Raw genomic sequence first — 21,779 nt, 5'->3', positions numbered from 1 at the left:
GATCAGTTATGACACCGGCCATTTCACAGTTTGGTTGAGGACACAAGCAAATGTGACAGTTAGCAATTGCAACATTGCAGGAATTTAACTGTTTTTTTGAAACAGTTAAATTCATGGGTTTAGCTCCGCTTTATGATTTACTACTGTTCAGCGGTTTTGGGCTTCATAAAAATGTCAGCCTCCAGCAAGAAGAAACAGGAGCAATGCTGAAGGTGATTTATAGCACAAATGGGTAAAGTTTGACTTTAAGAAAACTCTCTCAATTTACAAATGACTTTGACGAATGATATTTTGGGCAGGCAACGTGTATCTTCTGTTTGAGGGGGCACTAACCCTAGCTTGCAATCATTATGGTTGGTGCACTATTACTGAATAACCACTAGAGGCGTTGTGGCTCTATCAGACTGATTTGTTTTCTACTTCCGCCTAGCAACATTACAAGCCGTCGCTATGGAAGAAGTGCTGAAACCCGGGTGTGCGCAGTGACTTTGTTACCGTTCAAGGCGCCATTTTTGATGCTGGCAAACCCTTTGTAAAAAAACTGGACAAGGCGTTGCTCCTTGGACCCTTCCAACCGTTTCACGTATTTGAAGCTGAGGCTTGAAAAAACGCTAACAAAACATCTCTGACCGCGAAAGAGAAGATCCCAACTGTCAACCTAAAAAACGCATGCCAGGTTTCGGGATGTCTTCCTGCAAATGTGCCCATTTATAGGGCATGACGGCATGTGCGTAACCCACCCGGGACGCCGCCCCTTCCCTTGTTGTGCGGGAGCGCAGGGCGGAGCTGGCAGTGGGGTTTCCGGTCCGCAGTGTGAGGAAGGGAACCGGGATACCGGGGGCGGAGCGAGTAGCCGGAAACAGCGGGGGTTTCGGCTGATATTTACTCGGGTGCCGGAACTGGAAAGGGGATCCCGGGTACGGAGAGGATAGCAGGCCGGCTGGATGTCGGTAATACGCCACCGCCCTGTGTAGGGGGAGCGCCGGCTCAGATTTCCCACACTGACGGGGATTGGTTGTCCGTGACGAAGAGAGGCTTCCGGCTGTTATCGGTGCACAGCGCGTCCGGCTGGGGCTCTATGAGAGCCGGGAGGAGAAGGAGGCGGAGGCAGCGCTATTGTCCGACCGGAGACACTCCCCATCCCAGTGTGTGCTACTGACACCGAGGACAGGTATGAGGGCTCAGCCTATCCGGGGACATGGCTCCCTCCTCACTTATCACAGCAGGCAGTGTCCCTCCTGTGGGGGGCTCATTCCCATGAGGCGGCGTCCCCCTCCCTGTGGGGGGGCTCATTCCCATGAGGCGGCGTCCCCCTCCCTGTGGGGGGGCTCATTCCCATGAGGCGGCGTCCCCCTCCCTGTGGGGGGGCTCATTCCCATGAGGCGGCGTCCCCCTCCCTGTGGGGGGGCTCATTCCCATGAGGCGGCGTCCCCCTCCCTGTGGGGGGGCTCATTCCCATGAGGCGGCGTCCCCCTCCCTGTGGGGGGGCTCATTCCCATGAGGCGGCGTCCCCCTCCCTGTGGGGGGGCTCATTCCCGGCGTCCCCCTCCCTGTGGGGGGGCTCATTCCCGGCGTCCCCCTCCCTGTGGGGGGGCTCATTCCCGGCGTCCCCCTCCCTGTGGGGGGGCTCATTCCCGGCGTCCCCCTCCCTGTGGGGGGGCTCATTCCCGGCGTCCCCCTCCCTGTGGGGGGGCTCATTCCCGGCGTCCCCCTCCCTGTGGGGGGGCTCATTCCCGGCGTCCCCCTCCCTGTGGGGGGGCTCATTCCCGGCGTCCCTGTGGGGGGGCTCATTCCCGGCGTCCCTGTGGGGGGGCTCATTCCCGGCGTCCCCGTGGGGGGGCTCATTCCCGGCGTCCCCGTGGGGGGGGGCTCATTCCCGGCGTCCCCGTGGGGGGGGGCTCATTCCCGGCGTCCCCGTGGGGGGGGGCTCATTCCCGGCGTCCCCGTGGGGGGGGGCTCATTCCCGGCGTCCCCGTGGGGGGGGGCTCATTCCCAGCAGGCGGCGTCCCCGTGGGGGGGGGGCTCATTCCCAGCAGGCGGCGTCCCCGTGGGGGGGGGCTCATTCCCAGCAGGCGGCGCCCCCCCCCCATGTGGGGGGGGGGGGCTCATTCCCAGTAGGCAGGGAGCAGGTACCCAGTTTTGACAGGTTCCCACTTCCTCTCCTGGCGCCGCCACGCCGGAAGTAAGGTCACCTCTCCTACCTCCCTGTAATTTTCTGGGACACGTCCCAGAAGGATGCCCGGCCCTTCACAGCGCGGCTCGCGCATGCACAGTGCGCGCCCAGCTGTGAAGCCACAGCCGGGCGCCCACAGTTAGAATACCGGCGCCGTGGAGCGAGGGACAGGTGAATGCCTGGTTATTAAATGTCAGCAGCTACACTTTTTGTAGCTGCTGACTTTTAAATGGGTGGAACTCCACTTTAATGGCATTCCAAACGCAGCCCATTTGCAGCCACCAAACTGCATGGTACTGCAGTTTGGTTTAATTGCAAATGTGGTTCTTGTGCTACTTTTTGCGTGGTTCTATGCATTTGGCAGCCCTTTTCAAATGAATAGGTTGTCAAAATCAGAAGGTGGTGTTCCAATGTGAGCTGGCACTGGAAACTAATGAAACCGTGTGCAAACACGCATGCAGAGATTGTGGTGTAAATGAGCCCTTAGGCCTCTTTCACATGGACGATCCGTATGTCCGTTTTTCATCCTTCCGTTTTCGGATGAAAAACGGACATACATTCATCCCTATGGAGCGTCGGATGTCAGCGGTGACATGTCCGCTGACATCCGACCCCGCTCCGATCCGAAAAGTGTAACGGAGGAAAAACCTACTTTTCCATCCGTTATCGGATCGGGTGACTACGGTCCGTCGTCATCCGATCCCCCTATAGGGGAGAGCGGCGCTCTGACAGGTCCGTCGCTGCACAGTGTGCAGCGATGCACCTGTCATCTTCCTGCTCAGCGGGGATCGGCGGAGCGATCCCCGCTGAGCCAGCGGATGTTCACGGGGCGGATCATCGCTGATCTGCCCCGTGAGAAAGAGCCCTTATTGTCCGGGTATCTGTTCTATCTCCATCCTACAGACTCACTGGGTTGTCTGCTCCTTCTGGTGGTAGCCATAGAATCGATTCATTTCTTCTCCGATCGATCTGTATTTATCAGCCTGCTCTGTTGATAGGATGCACACATGGAAGTGAATTTCGATTGGTACTTTAGATCTCTTATCTTATCATGTGACCTCACAATCAGATCAGTGGGAATACAGGCATATCTATGAACAAAGTATCGCTGTGCTGCTGGTGGATGTGGCTGATCAACTCTTGTAGGATCTACTTTGATCGTAATGAACGTTATATCTATTCTTTCGTCTGGATTGAATCACACATCGATTGGGTAATAAAATTGAAGCATATATGGCAGCAGTGTAGCATTAAAAGAGAAATGTGGACTTGCAAAAAAAATACTCCCCTAGGTTTATGCAGTATCAGTCCTCCGCCGGCTCTGCAGTGAGTATTCACAGATCAAACACAGGTTATCTCTCAGTTCTCCCCACTGCTCTGAGCAGAGTTGTGACTGACTGTCAGTCAGCAGCTCTCTCTCCTCCAGCTCTCACTGTAGGGGAGAGGAGGAGCTTGCTCAGGCTCTCAGCAGATCACTGAGAGGCTGAGCCAGGTGCCAGTCCAGGCATATGGGTGGATCCCTGACCATATTGTCAGGATCTTTCCTGAGCCTGGACCGGCTGAGTGATGTCAGTTGACGGCTGAAAACAGGTCACAGGAGTACAGAATGAACTGCATTCCTGTGACCTACAGGAGAAGTATAGCAAAACTGTTTTGGCCATACTTCTCCTTTAAGGCCTTGTTAACACAGGGCACAGATTCATATGTGTTGTGCTTACCCGCACGGGAATGCACAGGTGTCCCATTTCTGTCAATTGGGATGCAGCAGCTGCATGGACGCAGCCACTGCTCCTAATGTGAAATCTATGGAGAAACATTGCCGGAACAAATCATGGATGCATTCAGAACTGTGCACTCACATGGATGTTGCGTTTGGGATCAGCAGCCCAATTGACAGCATTATAACTGCTTGCATGGGGTTGTATGGGACACTAGTGCATCCCCATGCAGGTAAACGGCTCTCCATGCGCATACAGTTATGTATGCCCTTTGTAAAGGAGGCTTAAAGCTGAACTAAAGGCACAAATACACCTGTTTCTGTGAACTCGAGGTCTCTTGCCAGTATCTTCTCCCCAGCTTCTTCTGGGTTCTGGTCTTTGGCCAGTGCAGGATGATGTCACCCTTGTGCATGTACCAACATGCTGTCATTCTGGCACACATGCACTGTGCCAAAATGTAAATTGGGCTGCATATGCACAGTTCAGTGTACATTCTACAGAGGATTGCGAACAGGCAGGTAAGTGTACTTTATTGTGGAAGAGACATTGCATGTTTCTTCTGCAATAAAGAGCCTGCCTGTTCGCATTTTATTTTATTTATTTTTTTTTAAGTTTTAGTTCCAATTTTAAGAAGAGTAGAGGGGGAGGGGGAGGTAAGGGAAAGCTATATAGTACTGTAATTGGAATGAACTGAGGGTTTTTTTTTTTTTTCCGGATTTGAGCTGGAACCTGTGGGAGCTATTCTGCCAAGAATCTGTCAAAGCTGGCCGCCAATCATAGGTGGCAAAGGCATTCCCAGCCCCCATCCGCATGTACGCATGCGTGGGCGGGGAATGCCTCTGCCGCCTATGATTGGCTCTCGGCTTTGCCAGCTTCCCAGTGGGATAGCTCAAGCCAATTTGGGTTCATGTCCGAACATGCCTCAGATCCATTGTCAAGTAATGACACTGAGGGAGTGATGTTGCGGGATAGGGGAAGTTGGAGGTGGGGAAAACAGCCAGGGTAGGAAAGAGGTGGGCCCTGACTTGGGATGCTAATTATAGGCAAGGTTCAATTTGTCGTGCCTGCTTTACTTGTATGAGCATATCAAATATATATTTTGAAAATGTCTAAGACCCCTTTCACACAGGCGCCTCCGCTGAGCAGGCGAATGACAGGTCAATGTCCACTTCACTAGGCAGAGCGGACATGGACACAGTCCTGCTCTTCTCTATGGGGCAATCCAATAATGCCCTTGAACCGCCAGGTGGAAGGTGAATAGGACCACCATCCATCTGTTTAGGGCAGACAGGATCGAATTGGATGGCGGCGGGTGTCAGCGGACATGTGTCCTTTGTCATCTGCTGCTCCATAGAAGAGACTGGAGGGTCTGATCAGGTTTGCCTGAAAAACTGACAAGCAGATCGGACAGGCCATGTGAAAGGGGCCTAAGGCTTTGTTTTTAACAGGATGGGGGAAATTTACTAAATCTGGAGCACTCAATCTGGTGCAGCTTTGCATGGTAGCCAATTGGCTTCTAGTTTCAGCTTGTTCAATTAAGCTTTGACAATACATCCTGAATTGTGTTGGCAGACAATGGCCGTTTTTTTTTTTTTTTCTTTTTAAAAGCCAACAATCGGCCTATGTATATGTCGGTCTGTCTGACAGAAGCCGGCTGTGCATGCTGGAAAACCAGCAGCTGATCGACTCCCGACCAGAGTGTTCTGGCTGTGGCGGCGGCTACTATGATGCCCCCCCCCCCCCCAATCACATGGTTAGTACAGCGACTCTGACCGAAACTGACAGTGTGTACCTGGCTTTAGCAAATTTATGTATGTAGACCATTGTCTCGTCCTATAGATGGGTGTATAGAGCAGACACCAACTTCCCTAGTCTTGTCCAGGCATGTCCCCACCTCCCCTTCTAGGCCTTAGATAAAGTATGACACTATGTACTTATTAACAGTATTTATGTAGTGTTGAAAATATACACACTGTTTTGCGTGTATTGTACATTCACATCAGTCCCTGCCGTCAAGGAGCTTATCTAAGGTCCCTAACCCATGTTTATTTATTACAGGTATTTTATATAGTGCTGACAATTTATGAAGCACTTTACATATGCAGTATTGTACATTCACCTGATACCTGTCATCAAGATTGCTTACAATCCTTAGGTCCCTATATCTGGCATACATATATGTGCAGATACTAGGGACCTCTGCCGGGTTAGCCCCCCATATCAAAATTTTTGAGAAAATCATGCAGTTTGCTAGATCAACCGTTGTTTGCGTTAGATCTCACACAGAAGAAGCAGTATTAACAGTTATTTGGGGGGGGCTAACAAGTCGTCATCCCGCCCTTATCAAAAAATTGACTAAATAGCTATTTTGGAAGCTGTTTGTTAGATCCGGTAAAATCAAATGGTTTTAATGTTAGATCTCACATAATTAGAGACTTATTAAGTGATTTAATGGGGGGGCTGCCCCCCCCCCCTTATCAATTTCTTTTTTAACGCTAGATCTCACATAATTTCAGAGATATTCCACATAGGAATAGAGATATTAGGTGGTACATAAGGACGGGTTGGCCCCCCTTATCAAATTTTCTGGCCAAAAATCATTCAGGCTAATAGATATTCATTAGATCTGGTAAGATCAAGTGGTTTTAACGTTAGATCTTAAATAATTTCAGAGATATTCCACATAAAAATATATTAGGTGGTACAGAAGGTACATCCATCTTCAACTGATGGATGGTCTCTGGAACAGTCTTCACCTCCCTGCCTCATGGTGATCTCTCCTCAGACCAACAAGCTTAAAGAGGAGGTCCACCTTAAAAATATTAAAAGCCAGCAGCTACAAATACTGCAGCTGCTGACTTTTAATAAATGGACACTTACCTGTCCAGGGTGCCTGCAATGTCGGCAGCAGATGATGAGCAATGGCTTGGTTCTTTGCTGCCCCCGCCGCCATCCCCTGTCAGAGAATCAGGAAGTGAAGCATTGCGGCTTCACTGCCCGGTTCCCTACTGCGCATGTGCGAGTCTTGCTGCTCCCCGTTGTGTTCTGGGAACTGTGTGTTTCCCAGAACACAACGGGGGTGGGCATCTGCGGCTAGCTAATCCCAGAAGTGGGTGCAAATACCTGTATTATACAGGTATCTGCACCCCCTTCCCCCCGAAAGGTGCCAATTGTGGCATCGGAGTTGGGGTAGGAATCCGATGAGCGGAAGTTCCACTTTAGGGTGGAGCTCCACTTTAGGTCTTTAGCTAGCCCCCTTCTAGTAAAGCAGGCTGGGCTTGGTAGTTCTGTAGCAATCAATGGGGCCTTTTGTGATGAGACTTCAAGTCCATGGTCCTCTGCTGCTAGTTGATTGGCTCCCTCTCCCTGCCAATAGGGACACAGAGAAGAGAGCAGAGCGGGCGGATGCCTGTGAGTGAGCGACGCTCATCACGCAAGGAAGAGGAGAGGGAGGGGGAGAAATCCCCATAGGGACTGACGGGCATGCTCTCCCACAGTGAATGCTTGTGTCAGTGTCTATTCAGTCCGGCGGTTGCTGACGGGAGGTGCGGGACCACGGGTGACAGCAGCCCCCGCTACACACTCCCCCCACCAAAGAACATTTGGTCCGCCAAAGGAGGTAAAGAGTTTATGACCTGTTACATGCTTTTGATATACACACGGAAAAAAAAACAGGTTAGTGTGCACAGGAAACCATACAATTTACATCTGCATAAAACCCTTGCAGAGGAACATCCCACCAGTTAGCATAAGAGGGGAGGTTGTCCTGCCTACAGGCCACCTTAACTGGAATGGCCCAGCTAGATGTGCCAGGGTGGAAGGGTCAGTTGCTTCAAGAGTCCTTTTTGCAATGAGAACGATCTCTTCAGAGTTTTCACCCAAAGTATCATATGTTAGTCTTTTGGGCGGGTGAATTACCCTTCGCTCTCACTGTTCTTTAGGTTCTGGGGTTACAGGCACACTGGTCTTTTCTTCCTGCATTTCAGCTTCCTCTTCATTAGTGGAATGGAAAGTCTTCGGGGTCTGATGTCAGCAGGGAAGATTGAGGGTCTTCCAACTCTTCAAAAGGTGGACTTTGAGGTACAAACTCAGGAGCCTCTGGGCTGAGAGTCACCTTGGGAGGAGAAGAAAGGGGGGAGGGGTGTGGCAGGCCCTGGCATTCGTTACGGCCACAGACAATCTTTCTGTTCATCCTCGCTGTTTTCATCTTCAGCAAGGGGTACAGGCTGAGATTTAGTCACTGGCCGGGATCTTTGAGAGGTTGTGGTTGTGGACTGTAACTCTGGCTGTGGTGGCACATGAACTGCTTCTGACAGAGGCAACAGATGATTGCAATGTCAAGTCTTCAGCGGGCCTGTGCTTCCCTCTGGCCGGATTTGATATACTGGGGGTCCTGGTAGATGCTTGCAAACATAGTGCTGCGACTTCCAGCGGTCAGCCAACTTGTGTATTTTGTCATCCGGCTGTAGGTCCTGCGCTCGTACCCTGAGGTCAAAGTTTATTTTGTTTCTCTGTCCTCGGGCATATGAGGCAGCTTGAGCCTTATCATAGGCGGTCTTCAGACGTCTCTGGAAGCGATCCACATGTGGGAAGTTGCTGAGGTATTGTCGAGGGATGTGCTGAAGACCAAGTCTTCTGGCAGCCGGGCCTACCGTCTGAACATCAAGCTATAGGGAGAGTAACCTGTGGCATCATTGGCAGTGCTGTTATATGCATGCCCAATAGCCACTATATGCTTGCTCCAGTGCTGCTTTTGTTCTGAATTTTTAGAGTTCCGAGCATATCCAGGAGGGTTCAGTTGAATCTCTCTGGTTGAGGATCTCCTTGAGGATGATACAGGGTGGTTTTAGACTTCCTGATGCCCAACAGGTCTAAAAGTCTCTTGATGAGACTACTCTCAAAAATCTCTCCCTTGATCAGAGTGGATGCTTTGGGACAGACCATAGTGCACAAAGAATTTCTCCACGAAGATCCTGGCCATCGTGCATGCTTGTTGGTCACTCGTGGAAAATAACTGGGCATACCGAGTAAAATGGTCAGTCACTACCAGGATATTTCCTTGCCTGCTCAGATCAGACTCCAAGCACAGAATGTCAATGCAGACCAGCTCCATGGGTCCCTGACTCTGAAGATGGCCTATTGGGGCAGCTTGGTGAGGCAAAGTCTTTGAATACATCTAATGCAGAAGTGGCAATAGTCCTCAACTTCAGCCAGCATGCAGGGCCGGTAGAACTGGTCCCTCACCAGGTGAAAAGTCCTCTTGGGCCCTAGGTGGCCATGGTTGTCGTGTAGGGCAGTTAATACTGTCTCCCTATGTTTTTCAGGTAGGACTAGCTGCCATTTTTCTTCAGAATTGTCAGAGGGACCCCTTCGGTAGAACAACCCTTGGTGCACCTGAAACGGATCCCACTCTTGGTGCAGCAGATGGGTTTCCTTTGGGGATTCAGTGAGGAGCAAGTCAGGGCATTGGCTCTCCAAGGCCTTCAATGCCAAGCTACAGGGAGGATCCTCCAACTGGTCCCTCCGCAGGTCTTTCTTTGACAGCTTGGGCAGACCTTTATCCTCGACTTTGGCGACATTGCAATAACATCTGGTGACACCAGCAGCTGACACTCCAACGTCTCCAGCCCTGGATCTTCCTGCAGCTTGATGTTCTGCTCCTTGACATAAGGCTTGTACCCTTCCAGGTGTCAGCTGGGCCCACTCTTCTGGAGGGTCTCTGGAACAATGGGGCCTTCTTGACAAAGCATCCACGTCTTATTTCTCGACCCCTGTCAATACTTGAGACTTAAATTAAACCCTGACAGAGCAGCCAACAATCTGTGACCCGTGGCGTCCAACTTAGTGGTAGTTAAGATGTAGGTGAGAGGATGGTTGTCTTTCTTGATCACGAACTCCGCTCCGTACAGGAAATCTCTCAGCTTATCCACCACCGCCCACTTCAAAACCAGGAACTCAAGTTTGTGCATGAGGTAGTTCTTCTCGGCAGGGGCCAAGTTCCGACTCACGTAGCCAACAGGCTGTAGATGGCCATCATGCTCTTAATATAGCACCCCACCTATATCTCGACTGGCATCAAAGTGTAGCTCATATGGCTTAGTTGGATCTGCATAGGCCAGGACTGGAACGGTTGTTAGGCTTCACTTCAGTTGCCTAAAACTTTTTCACACTTCCGAGTCCATTGTTCCTGAATGGACTCTCTGAGTTTTCTGGGCCCTAAGCTCAGTCACGTTGGTAGGCCTCAGCCAGGAGGTCACAGCTTCCAGCTTCTGGTGGTCGGTGGCCACTTCGTCAACAGACACAATGTGGCCAAGGTAGTTGACAGAGGGTTGATAAAATTGGCACTTTTCCAGAGACTGCTTCAACCCCCTCATCATGTATTCCCTTCAGGACCTTCTCCAGATGCTCTTCCAGTGTCTTGCTGAAAATTAGGATGTCGTCTAAGTACACCCACATATCGATCAGTTTAATTCCCCCCATGGTCTTCTCCATTAGCCTGTGGATGTTGGCTGGGGTACCAGACAGGCTTTGATGCGTACGGTCAAATTCAAAGATCCCCTCCGGGCTAATGAAAATGGTCTTCTCCCGATCCTCAGGGTACATGGGGATTTGGTAATGCCCACTCTTCAAATCGCGCATGTTGAACCACTTCACTCCTGACAGGCTCTGCAAGGCATCTTCTCTCCTTGGGGTGTTATATTGGTCGGGAATGGGTCTTTCGTTTCAGCGTCCGGTAGTCAATACACAGCCTCAGTGACCCATTCTTCTTCCGTACCACCACTATTAGGGAAGCGTATAGACTCTGGGACTCTCGGATGATACCTGCCCTCTTCATCTCTGCCATTTGTTGATTGAACTCTTACTGGCCCCTGGTGGGCGAAGGACAGACCACTGCCAGAGTGTCCAAAAGGCTCCGCTTTCCCAGCCACAGAGTTATCAAAGGTCAGCTTGATCGGTAGATAGCCATCATAGGGGAAGTTCTGAGTCACAATGCCCCATATCTCCAGCTCTTCCAACTTCTGCAATGACAGGTGTTTGTCATAGAAGTCTCTGTAGAGAAGGGTCACTTAAGCTCCAGTATCCAGAAGGGCCTTGGTGTATACTCCCTTTACTTGGATGGGAACAGGAGAAGGTCCCACCAGCTTGTCAGGGAGCATGGAGAAAGTGGTGGCCCTGGCCTGTTCGGTGGTTTGTATCCAAGCTCCTCTCTTGCGGAGATTCTGATTGGGCTTAAGTCTACGCTAAGTTCTGGGAGTCTGGTGTGCAATGACTCTCCGACACCGGGCAGCACGTGTCAAAGGAAATGGGACACTGGGTTGCTTGGAAGCAACAACGGGGGGCCCTCTGCAAGGGTTTGGACTTCTGCTGCTGTCTCTTCGCCTCATTGGTTTTGGAGCCAGCTACCGTAGATGGGCACCGTGTTGGCTCCTGTGCTTCAGGCTTCACTGGACTTGGACACACTTGTCAAACATTAAAACCACTTGATCTTACCAGATCTAACGAATATCAATAACCCGGGGTGATTTTTGGCCAGAAAATTTGATAAGAGGGGGCCAGCCCCCCCTCATATTAATCACTTAATAAATCTCTAATTATGTGAGATCTAATCTCATCCTTATGTACCACCGCCTAATATCTCTATTTTTATGTTGAATATTTCTGAAATTATGTGAGATCTAACATTAAAACCATTTGGTCTTATCGAATCTAACGAATATATATTAGCCTGAATGATTTTTGGCCAGAAAATTGCATGGGGTGTGGGGGACAACCTGTCTTTATGTACCACCTAATATCTCTATTTTTATGTGGAATATCTCTGAAATTATGTGAGATCTAACGTTTAAAACAACTTGATCTAACAAATGGTTTCCAAAATAGCTAACTATTTGGTCACTTTTTTTTGATTGGGGGGGGGGGGGGGGGGCTGATGTTGGGTTAGCCCCCCTCCAGCAAATAACTGTTAATATTGCTTCTTCTGTGTGAGATCTAACGCAAACAATGGTTGATCTAACAAACTGCATAAGATTTTTTTCAAAAATTTTGATATGGGTGGGGGGCTAACCCGGCAGAAGTATACTAGGGCCAGTTTGGACAGACAACTTACTGGCATGCCTTTTTTGAAGTGTGGGAGGAAATCGGGGCATTCGGAGTAAGGGCCCTTTCACATGGGACGGATCCGCTCAGCAGACTCTGCTAGCTCAGCAGGAGATCGCTCCATTGATCCCCGCTGAGCAGGCGGATGACAGGTCCGTCTCTGCTCACTGTGCAGGGACGGACCTGTCAGTGCCCTGCTGTTCTCTAAAAGAAGATCTGATGAAAACGGACAACATGTCTGTTTTCATCTGATCCCATCCGCTGGACAGATGGCGAACCTATCGCCATCTGTCTGTTTTGAGCAGATCTTGTCAGATCGGATGGCAGGCGGGTGTCAGGGGACACATCTCCGCTGACATCCGCCCGCCCATGCAAGTCAATGGGTGGCCCGCTCAGATCCACCTTTAAAAATGGACGGGCCGATCGCGTGAAAGGGGTCTTAACCCACGTAAGCACAGGGAAGAACATGCAAACTCCATACAGATGGTGTCATGGGCATTAGCATTTGAATCAATGGGGGTACTTGTCTTCTCTTGCCTTTACCAAAATTTCAATGATAAACCAATATCACACAAAGCTTTTAATCTTTAAAGTGATTGTAAAGTCTCGTGTGTGTGTGTGTGTGTGTGTGTGTGTGTGTGTGTGTGTGTGTGTGTGCGCGTGTTTTTTTTTTTTTTTTTTTCTCTATTAAAATAACAAATGCATTATACTTGCCTGCTCTGTGTAGTGGCTTTGCACAGAGCAGCCCCGATCCTCCTCTTCTCGGGTCACTAGCTGGAGCTTTTGGCCCCTCCCTCCTGTCGGGTTCCCCCACAGCAAGCAGCTTGCTATGGGGACAGCCGAGCTGCAGCTGCCTGTGTCCTTTCAGACATGGAGCTGTAGGTTGACCCCCCCCCCCCCCTCTTCCTGCTGATTGGCTAACTGAGCGTCTCAGCCAATCGCAAAGAGAGAGTCCCGGACGGCTGATTCACTCGTTGACATCGCTGGACCGAGATGGGGCTCAGGTAAGTATCGAGGGCGGGCTGCTGCACACAGAAGGCTTTTTATCTTAATGCAATAGAATGCATTAGGGTAAAAAACCTTCTGACTTTACAACCACTTTAACATGTTACTTTGTTTGAAAAAATGTTTTAATCTTTTAAAACCTGGAGCTTTCACTAAAATATTTAGGCTGATGCTTGGCAGTCTTGCCACAGGAGATTTGTCGACATTGCCAGCAGCTGGATTACTAGAAGGCTGCCTGCGTATCCCTATGGAATTGCTCCCTTTGTAGCTGAGGCAGTGAGATGTCACTCCCATCATTTGCGATCAAGTTTCAGCAGTATTCAGACCAGTGACCGAGCGATATCTGTCTATGGAGAGAGCGATTCCACTGGGACAGACAGCCCCTTTAAGTAGAGGTGCACCGAATGGAAATTTTGGTGCCAAAAACGACAGTTAAACACATACATGCGTTTTTTTTTTTTTTTTTTTTTTTTTTTTTCATATGAATTTAAATAAATATACATTTTATTGTTGGCCATTATTGGCAGCTTTAACAAAAGAAAAAAGCTCAAGAAAAATGCATACCTTTTTAAAATCTATGTATGTCTTCGCACTGATCCGTTGCGCTTTCATTGTGGTGTTATAAATCTTGTTTGCTGCATTTTGGTCATTTTGGGCAGCCTCCACATTGAAAGGCATTGAAAATGCAGCAAGAACGTATCACTAATGCACCCGTGTTGAGTCTTATGTGTTTTTTGGAGTCACATGAGCTATGAAAAACACCACAAGCACGGTAAAATCGTGTGCGTTTTCTGCACTTTTTTCTCTATCTGCAAAATACCAAACACCATTTTCGGCCAATATATTTCGGTGCATCTCTAAATTTAAGTGATTTCTACGACTGGCAATTTGTAGTATCAGAATCATCTAACATCATCCTTAGTTAAAGTAGTAGTAAAGTTGTTCTTTTTATCTTTTGCCTATAACAAGACTTACTTGTAGGAACTGTAAGAGCCGGTTCACACGGGGGCGACTTGTCAGGCGACCTAGCCGCCTGACAAGTCGCCTCCCGTTCTGTACAATGGAACCATTCTAATCGTCGCTCCGACTTAGAAGAAAGGTTCCTGTACTACTTTGGGGGCGACTTGCATAGACTTCTATACAGAAGTCGTCTTGCAAGTCGCCGCGGCAGTCGTGTGCAGGTCGCCTAAATATCTCCTAAACTTGCAACATTTAGAAGATATTTACTTATGTAGAAGCTGGTGATGTCACCGGCGGGTGCACCTTGAAGGAACGGCATACCCGTGCCGCTCCTGCAGAGCTCCGTATCTCGGCCTGGACTCCCACGTGGAAGTGAAGTCCTGGTGTGTGGGGTTTTTTTTTTTTTTGTATTTATTTTTTTCTTTTTTCCCCTCCAGTTGACTGCTTAGTTAGCCATTTTGGCCTTTTAAAATTTTTTTTTTATTATTTTATTTCTTCTTCAGCTAGCGGGCTGAACAAAAGAAAAGCAAACGGATTCCTCCACACATGCAAATAGCACAGATCAAGAAATCTCCTTCTGTGCCTTTTGTGTTCTGACAGCTGGCACTAGCGGCAGTTAGAATACCTGAACAACGGCTTCATCTGATTGGACATAGCTGTGGTTTGCCCATCAATTTGTCCCGTTCCTTTAATTTATCAGTTGAAGTATTGGGGGGGTCATGGGTCTTAACAGTATCAACCATGGAGCAAATTTTAGCTGGCTCATCTGGAATCGCCAATATTTGCATAGTGTATGGCTGACTTTATCATGCCAAGAAGGTCCTTGCATAGGTATCTTGTGTCCTTGTCTCCCAGTTGATCTCCTGCATTATCAACCTGTCATGTGAGTATAGACAGGTGTGTTCCACTGTGTCATTGAGAGAACCAGGCCTGACAAATAATGCTAGAGTGAGTGAATGTAGACAAATGGTTGAAGCTAGAGGGGATGAGCAGCCCTGAGATGTAACAAAATATAAAAAAAAAGTGAAAACTATATTTTCTAAAAGGGTGGGGGGGATAGGGATAAATGGTACTGGTTTATGATGCACAGTGCTTTGGCAGTGATATTTCCTTTATTTAGGTTCCTGTGGTAGGGGTGTACTTCCTGTGTTACCTAATGAACTCTGAAAGGAAATGACTGATGGGCTTACATTGTGCATTTACAAGTGCGTCGCTGGTATATGCAAAAAATAAATGTTTATGGACCTGCCTGTAGTGCCCAGCCCTGTTGTATTTTGTAGTTTAGATCTTTTTCTTGATTATCTTCGCAACATCACTATCTTTGAACCTTGATTTGTTAAGTCCATCGTCGCTTTCACTCTGCTTTATTTTGTCGTTCTCAGAACATATGCGTGGTTTTATGGTAGGATTTTGGTGTTACTCTGACATATTTTTATTATTTTGGTTAAAAGGATTTGAAAAAACGATTATGGTTTTCGTGTTGACAGCTTAAAGCAGGGTTCTTCAAACTACGGCCCTCCAGCTGTTCAGGAACTACAATTCCCATCATGCCTAGTCATGTCTGTGAATTTTCAGTTTTACAATGCCTCATGGGATGTGTAGTTCCAGAACAGCTGGAGGGCCGTAGTTTGAAGATTCCTGGCTTAAAGTATATTTTCACTTTTGCAGTCAGTTTGTGATGACATGCTTAGATATTTGCTCTTTTCTGAAAACTCAAGAATTGTAAAATGCTACATGGTTCTCCCTTTTTGTATGCAATATTTATAAGTGGGTTGTGGAGTTATTTTATCATAATGAACCATGTCGGTATGGTGCTGGCAGATCTTATCAGTTGTGAAAGTATTCTGTCCTAACAGAGGGTTGAAAAAAAAAAATCTATAATCTGCGCATTGGCATTCTATGCTAACCCCTTCTCGCCCACCCCAGCATCTCTATAATTGGTTCTGAATAACTGGGGTGTTGGTAAAGATCATGTGACCACTGCCATAGTGGTCACATGATCGGAAGCTGGTCCTGCTAGCTACCGGTCTTTAGTAGCTCGGCCTTCGTGCTGGGTGTTCGCACTCTCATCACATAAACATCGCCCTTAGCTATGCATATGTGTGGTAGTTGTGCCCATCCTTTTGCCACCACACATTTGTTAGGCAGACATAAAGAGTTGGTGAAAGGAAACCGAGCCTGTCCTTACTTTGTCTGAGGGATGTACAGTTGTGCTCAAAAGTTTGCATACCCTTGTAGAAATCGTGAAATTTTGGCATTGATACTGATCATGGCAAAAAATGTATTATATTTAAAGCTAGTGATCATGTGAAACCTTTTATTGTCACATACTTGTTTAGCTCCTTCTTTCTTTTTTCCTTTTTTTTTTTTTTTTTTTTTTTTTTTTTTTTTTTTTTTATCTTTACAGAAATCACCCAAATGGCCCTGATCAAAAGTTTACATGCCCTGAAATGTTTGGCTTTGGTACAGACACACAGTGACACACAAATGTTAACCACTTAGTGCCGCCTGACAAGTCGCCTCCCGTTCTGTACAATGGAACCGTTCTAATAGGAGCGACGCAAGTCGCTCCGACTTAGGAAAAGGTTCCTGTACTACTTTGGGGGCGACTTGCATAGACTTCTATACAAAAGTCGTTTTGCAAGTCGCCGTGGCAGTCGTGTGCAGGTCACCTCGGTGAGGCGACCTGCAAGTCGTGCCGCCCCTGTGTGAACCGGGGCTAAAGGACCGAGCCTCTTTCTGAGATTTGGTGTTTACAAGTTTGAAAACAGGTTTTTTTTTTTTTTTTTTTTTTGCTAGGAAATTACTTAGAACCCCCCCCCCCCAACATATTTTTTTTTTTTTTTTTAACACCCTAGTGAATAAAATGGCAGTTGTTGCAATGCTTTATTATCACACCGTATTTGCCCAGTGGCCTTACAACCGCACTTTAAAAAAAAAAAAATCACTTTTTTGAATAAAAAAAAAAAATAAGACAACAGTAAAGTTAGCCCAATTTTTTTATGTTGTGAAAGATAATGTAATGCCGAGTAAATTGATACCCAACATGTCACGCTTCAAAGTTGCATCCGCTCGTGGAATGGCGACAAACTTTTACCCTTAAAAATCTCCATAGGCGACGTTTAAAAAATTCTTCAGGTTGCAAGTTTTGGGTTACAGAGGAGGTCTAGGGCTAGAATTATTGGTCTCGCTCCAACAATCGCGCCCCGATACCTCACGTGTGGTTTGAACACCATTTTCGTATGCCGGCGCTGCTCATGTATGCGTTCGCTTCTGCATGCGAGCTCGGTGGCACGGGGTGTGTTTTAAAATGATTTTTTTTTCTTATTTATTTTACCCTATTTTACACTGTTCCTTAAAAAAAAAAAAAATGTAAAATTGTATCACTTTTATTCCTATTACAAGGGATGTTTACATTCCTTGTAATAGAAAAAAAGCATGACACGACGCCCCCCCCCCCGTTTTGATGTCGCTTCCGCCCTGCAATGATATGGAGACGGGTGGGGGCCATCTTCCCCCGAGGAGGGGCCTTTCCCACCACCGATGAAAGTGATCTCGCGGCGAATCCGCCGCAGAGACCACTTTTATCTTGAAGCGGACGGCCCACTTAAGAAGAGACTACCGAGGTTATGGTAGCTAGCTGCTAACATAACGGTATTCCTTTTCAAAGTAGTGACGTAAAACGATGGCGGGCGGTCCGTAAGTGGTTAATATAGCAATTAAAGGTTCATTTCCCACATCTGTGGCTTTTTAAATTGCAATTAGTTTCTGTGTAAATGGTCAGTTTGTTAGTTCTCCCGTGGATGCACTGGGCAGGCTAGATACTGAGCCATGGGGAGCAGAAAAGAACTGTCAACAGACCTGTGAAACAAGGTAATGGAACTTTATAAAGATGAAACTGATATAAAAAGATATCCAAAGCCTTGAATATCCGTTTTTTTTTTTAATACTTTTAAGTGCAGGGGAGGGGTTTGGGATCTTATAGACCCCAGATCCCTCCATAAATAGTACCTGCCACTGCTTATTACTGTCACAAAGGATGTTTGCATAAAAGTGATAAAAAAAATGATAAAAGGACAGTAAAAATAAAAACTTTAAATCTACAGAATATCGGCCTGAAAGGTAGCCGAAACAAAAATTAGGACCCCCCCCCCCCCACCAATCGGCAGGGGAACTTTGAGCTGACCCTCTGCTGGTCAGAATGAAATCTGCTCCCCGTGAAAGGGACCTTTTTAATGTGCTTGTTGTTGGAGTATAGGTCCTTATGTTTCTTGGCTCCATAGCATTACAGCACAAGTTGTATGTATGTGGGATTCTTATTGGTTTATTACACCCAGTAAGCACAGCTTGAATGGCTCTTTTGGGGTTGACACAGAGATTGTTAGCAATAGCCAAAAGGTTAGTGTTTCAGTGGCAACTTTTTCTCTGCAATCCCCTTGAAAATTTAATATTTTATTTATTTTTGCTCTAATTGTGATTTATTTACATATAATTACAAGTTGTGGTCCATGTGTTACAATGTACTTGAGTTTGACATTTGAGTGAAACATTGGTGGGTCTTTATCCATTACCTTGTTTGCTTGCTTACTTTTCTGAAAGCTGTGCCATTTAAGGCTCGGTTCACACTACTGCGTGCCACCTGCGGTGAGACTTCCTGGCGACTTGAGTACTACTTTGAGGCACAGGTCTGATAGAAGTTGCCTTGAAGTAGTACAGGAACCTTTTTTTCTAAAGTCAGAGCCAGGGTGGATATAAATCAATGATGATTTTTTTTTTTTTTAATCAAATTTATTTTAATAAAATGCTTTTGGAGTAAAAATCTATCAAAAGGTATTTTTCTATTTAAGATGCACTAATAATTTTAGTTTTATTTAGCATGACCTAGAGCTTTAGTTATGTAGCATGAGGCTGTATATTCTGCAATATTTAAATTTTTGGTAAACTCATTCAGTGAATCTAAGATGAGATAACATGCACTGTATTGTTGAATTCACACAATTTCACAGTAGCCATGAGATAAAACAAAGTTCAGGAATATGCCTGTATCCCATTGTTTTGCAAATCTATGTATACTACGCAAATCTATGTACACTACAAACTCTATGATTGAATCATTTCTGATATCGCTGTTTTACTAACCTGACAGCTTAGTATTCTAAATGGGAAACCTTAATTTTGTTTGCAAGTATTAAAGATTCTAACTACCAACAAGAAAAAAGTCCTTACATTTTAAAGAGCACCTGTCATTTCAGATCCATCATGGCAGCGCCTGTTAGCAGGCATCCACTCACCTGCTGCGGCCACGTCCCTCACCATGTTTTTTTTTCTAGTGCTTTAAATCAAATCCTCCCTGGTCAGAACGATTTCAGTAGTGCTAATTAACATAGCTCTCATTGACTAACATTTGATTTCACATGTCATGCGACTTGGGGACTCACAAGTTGGATCCAAAGTTGTGTTAGTGTGAACAGAGCCTCTGGCTTTACAATGAAACATTGCTGGCTCATAGGCTCTTTTGCATAAAAGTCTCTTCTGCATTAAAAGCTTCTCTTCTGTCTGCCAGCAATGTTTCTCCTATATGTACATTAGGTTGCACATTCCTTGCTGCCTCGGTTAGTTTTTTTTGTGGCGCAGGCCACCCAAACGAGATGTTCAAAGATGCTGAATATGGAAGAAAGCCAAACAAAGATGTTGGCAACGAGGTAGCTTGATGATGTTGCATCGTTGGTGGACATCTAAAGTGCAGCAGCTTTATTGGCATCTGCAACCACACTCAACATGTGTGAAGTTTGCACCATTTAGAATAAAATTCTAATAAAATTGTTCTCATATCTGCATTTTTCATCTAGAGAACAAGTGAAAGCTTTGTTCGATTCTAATACAATCAATTGAACAAAAAGCTGTGCTTGCTCCATGCATTGCAAAGCATCAAGTTTACTTTAACTTATCCCTTCTCAGCAGCGTGTACTTGCTTTACTTAATCTGCATGGCTTCTCCATTGATCTGCTATAAGCAAAGGAATGTTCTGTGTACCTGGGTGGTACCTAGGTATTTCATTGGCACCTGCCAGTGAAATGGCAGGGGTGTAAACTAAAATTTAAAGTGCACCTTTCAATCATCCACCATTTATCATTTTTCATTTATAGAAGTGATCCAGTTTCGATTTGTGTGTGGGCTCCCTTGTTCAACAGAAGGAACTTCTGTCAAAGGGACATGATGGAAAATGTTCTGTTGATCAGTGGCTGCCACCAATCAGCTGCAGCCGTTTATCAGTGCATTCAGACTGTGTAATGCCTTTTCTCTATGCTTCATGGACCGTACCATTTTAACTTCCAATACAAGCTTGTCTATAAATGGAGGCTTTAAAAAAACTTTTGGACTTATGGTTTTTATATGAAACATGCTGGGAGTATGGGGCATTGGGTGTTCTGTATCACCAGCAGGTGGGTTCTGGGTTCAGCAGATTGCAGACAAAAGGCAGTGAGGTGGGCTAATGCACTATAGTGATGCCTGTATCAAAAACTAAAGTAATGACCAGGTAGGTTGTGTTCACTGTAAATTTTGACAAATCTTTCTGCTGTAAAGATGAGTAAAGCTGCATGAAAAACTCTTGTGTGCATTCATTGGATGTACGTACCCTTTCTATTTGGAAAATTCATACAAAAAAAGTACTTAAAATTAGACCAAACGCAAAAAAAGTTGAACAAAATGCCCTGATTTGAAATTGCGATAACCAGCCCTCATTTATTCAGTTACATGGCACACTCTTGCTTTATGTAACTCTTTGAGACTCCCTGGATATTACATACTCAATAGGAGTTTTTTTATAGCAGCCAATCATCTTCTGTCATGTTATCATCCCAGGTCTAAAAGGTTCCTTGAGCTGTAGAACAAGGTGTCTGCTTCTTATGTCTTAGGCCCCATGTACACCGGACGCTGCTAAACGTATGTTCTGAGGAAGTTGGATGCTTTTTTTTTTTTTTTTTTTTTTTTTTTTTTTTTCTCAACTACCCCTGAACTCCTTCAATGTTATCCTATGTGACCATGTACACAGTCTCGTTTATTGCTGTTTTTAGGCAGTTACGTTTAACAGCGTTTCTTTGAAAGCAAAAAAATGGGTTCAGACGCCGAAGATTTCCACATTTCAGACGCTAAACGCGGTACCGGTGTTTAGACGCGTTGCCCTATTTTTTTTTTTTTTTCATTATTAATCTAAAAATGATGGCAAATGATGAAAAACCATTAAATATTTTAAAAAATTGTAATTGCTTGCAATGATTCATAGACCATTTATATACCCTAATGAGCCCATGATACAATACACCACTAGCATTGCTGTTGTCCAAAGTGTAATTGGAATTTGACCCATATGTTAGATTTGAACAAGCAGCTTGTGGCAGGTGGACAATCCGCAGCTTGTGGCAGGTGACACGCTAAATACAAGTACACTGCTTGCTCTCTCAGCTGCTGCTACTCACTCTGGTCTCACAAAATGGCTGAAATAGTTAAATAATACTGTTTTTTGAGCTTGGGGAGGGTCTTATGATATCTTAACTAAACGCTTCTAGATGCAAACGCGGCTAAACAGGCGTTTTTTAAATGCCGGTGTAAAAAAAAAAAAAATAAACGCTCAGAGGACATTGCCTCAGCGTCCCGTGTACATGGAGCCTTAGGGTAATTGATATCATTATGAAGACCTTGCTAAGGCCACTTTCACACAGAGTTGTTTTACAGGTGCATTTGTGCTGAAAATGGCGCCTGAAAAGCACCTGTAAACTGCTTGAGTGCTTTCACACTGGTGCGGCACGCTTACAGGACAGGAAAAA

The 21,779-nt window shown here is 46.3% G+C and overlaps 1 protein-coding gene across 8 annotated transcripts in view; it reads left to right on the top strand.

Moving 5' to 3' along the window:
* The first annotated feature begins 705 nt into the window (after window positions 1-705).
* CSNK1G1 (casein kinase 1 gamma 1) overlaps window positions 706-21,779 on the top strand; it is a 172,069-nt gene continuing 150,995 nt past the window's right edge. Inside the window, exon 1 of one of the 8 annotated variants that reach the window (XM_073618971.1) lies at window positions 706-1,171. The gene's annotated coding sequence lies outside the window, so the exon portion shown is untranslated. The remainder of the gene's footprint in view (window positions 1,172-21,779) is intronic. The other 7 variants (XM_073618969.1, XM_073618970.1, XM_073618973.1 and 4 more) reach the window with 7 other exon arrangements.

This window comes from Aquarana catesbeiana, linkage group LG03, assembly GCF_042186555.1.
Source record: "Aquarana catesbeiana isolate 2022-GZ linkage group LG03, ASM4218655v1, whole genome shotgun sequence".
Lineage (NCBI taxonomy): Eukaryota > Metazoa > Chordata > Amphibia > Anura > Ranidae > Aquarana > Aquarana catesbeiana.
This window is presented reverse-complemented; position numbering and strand designations above follow the sequence as displayed.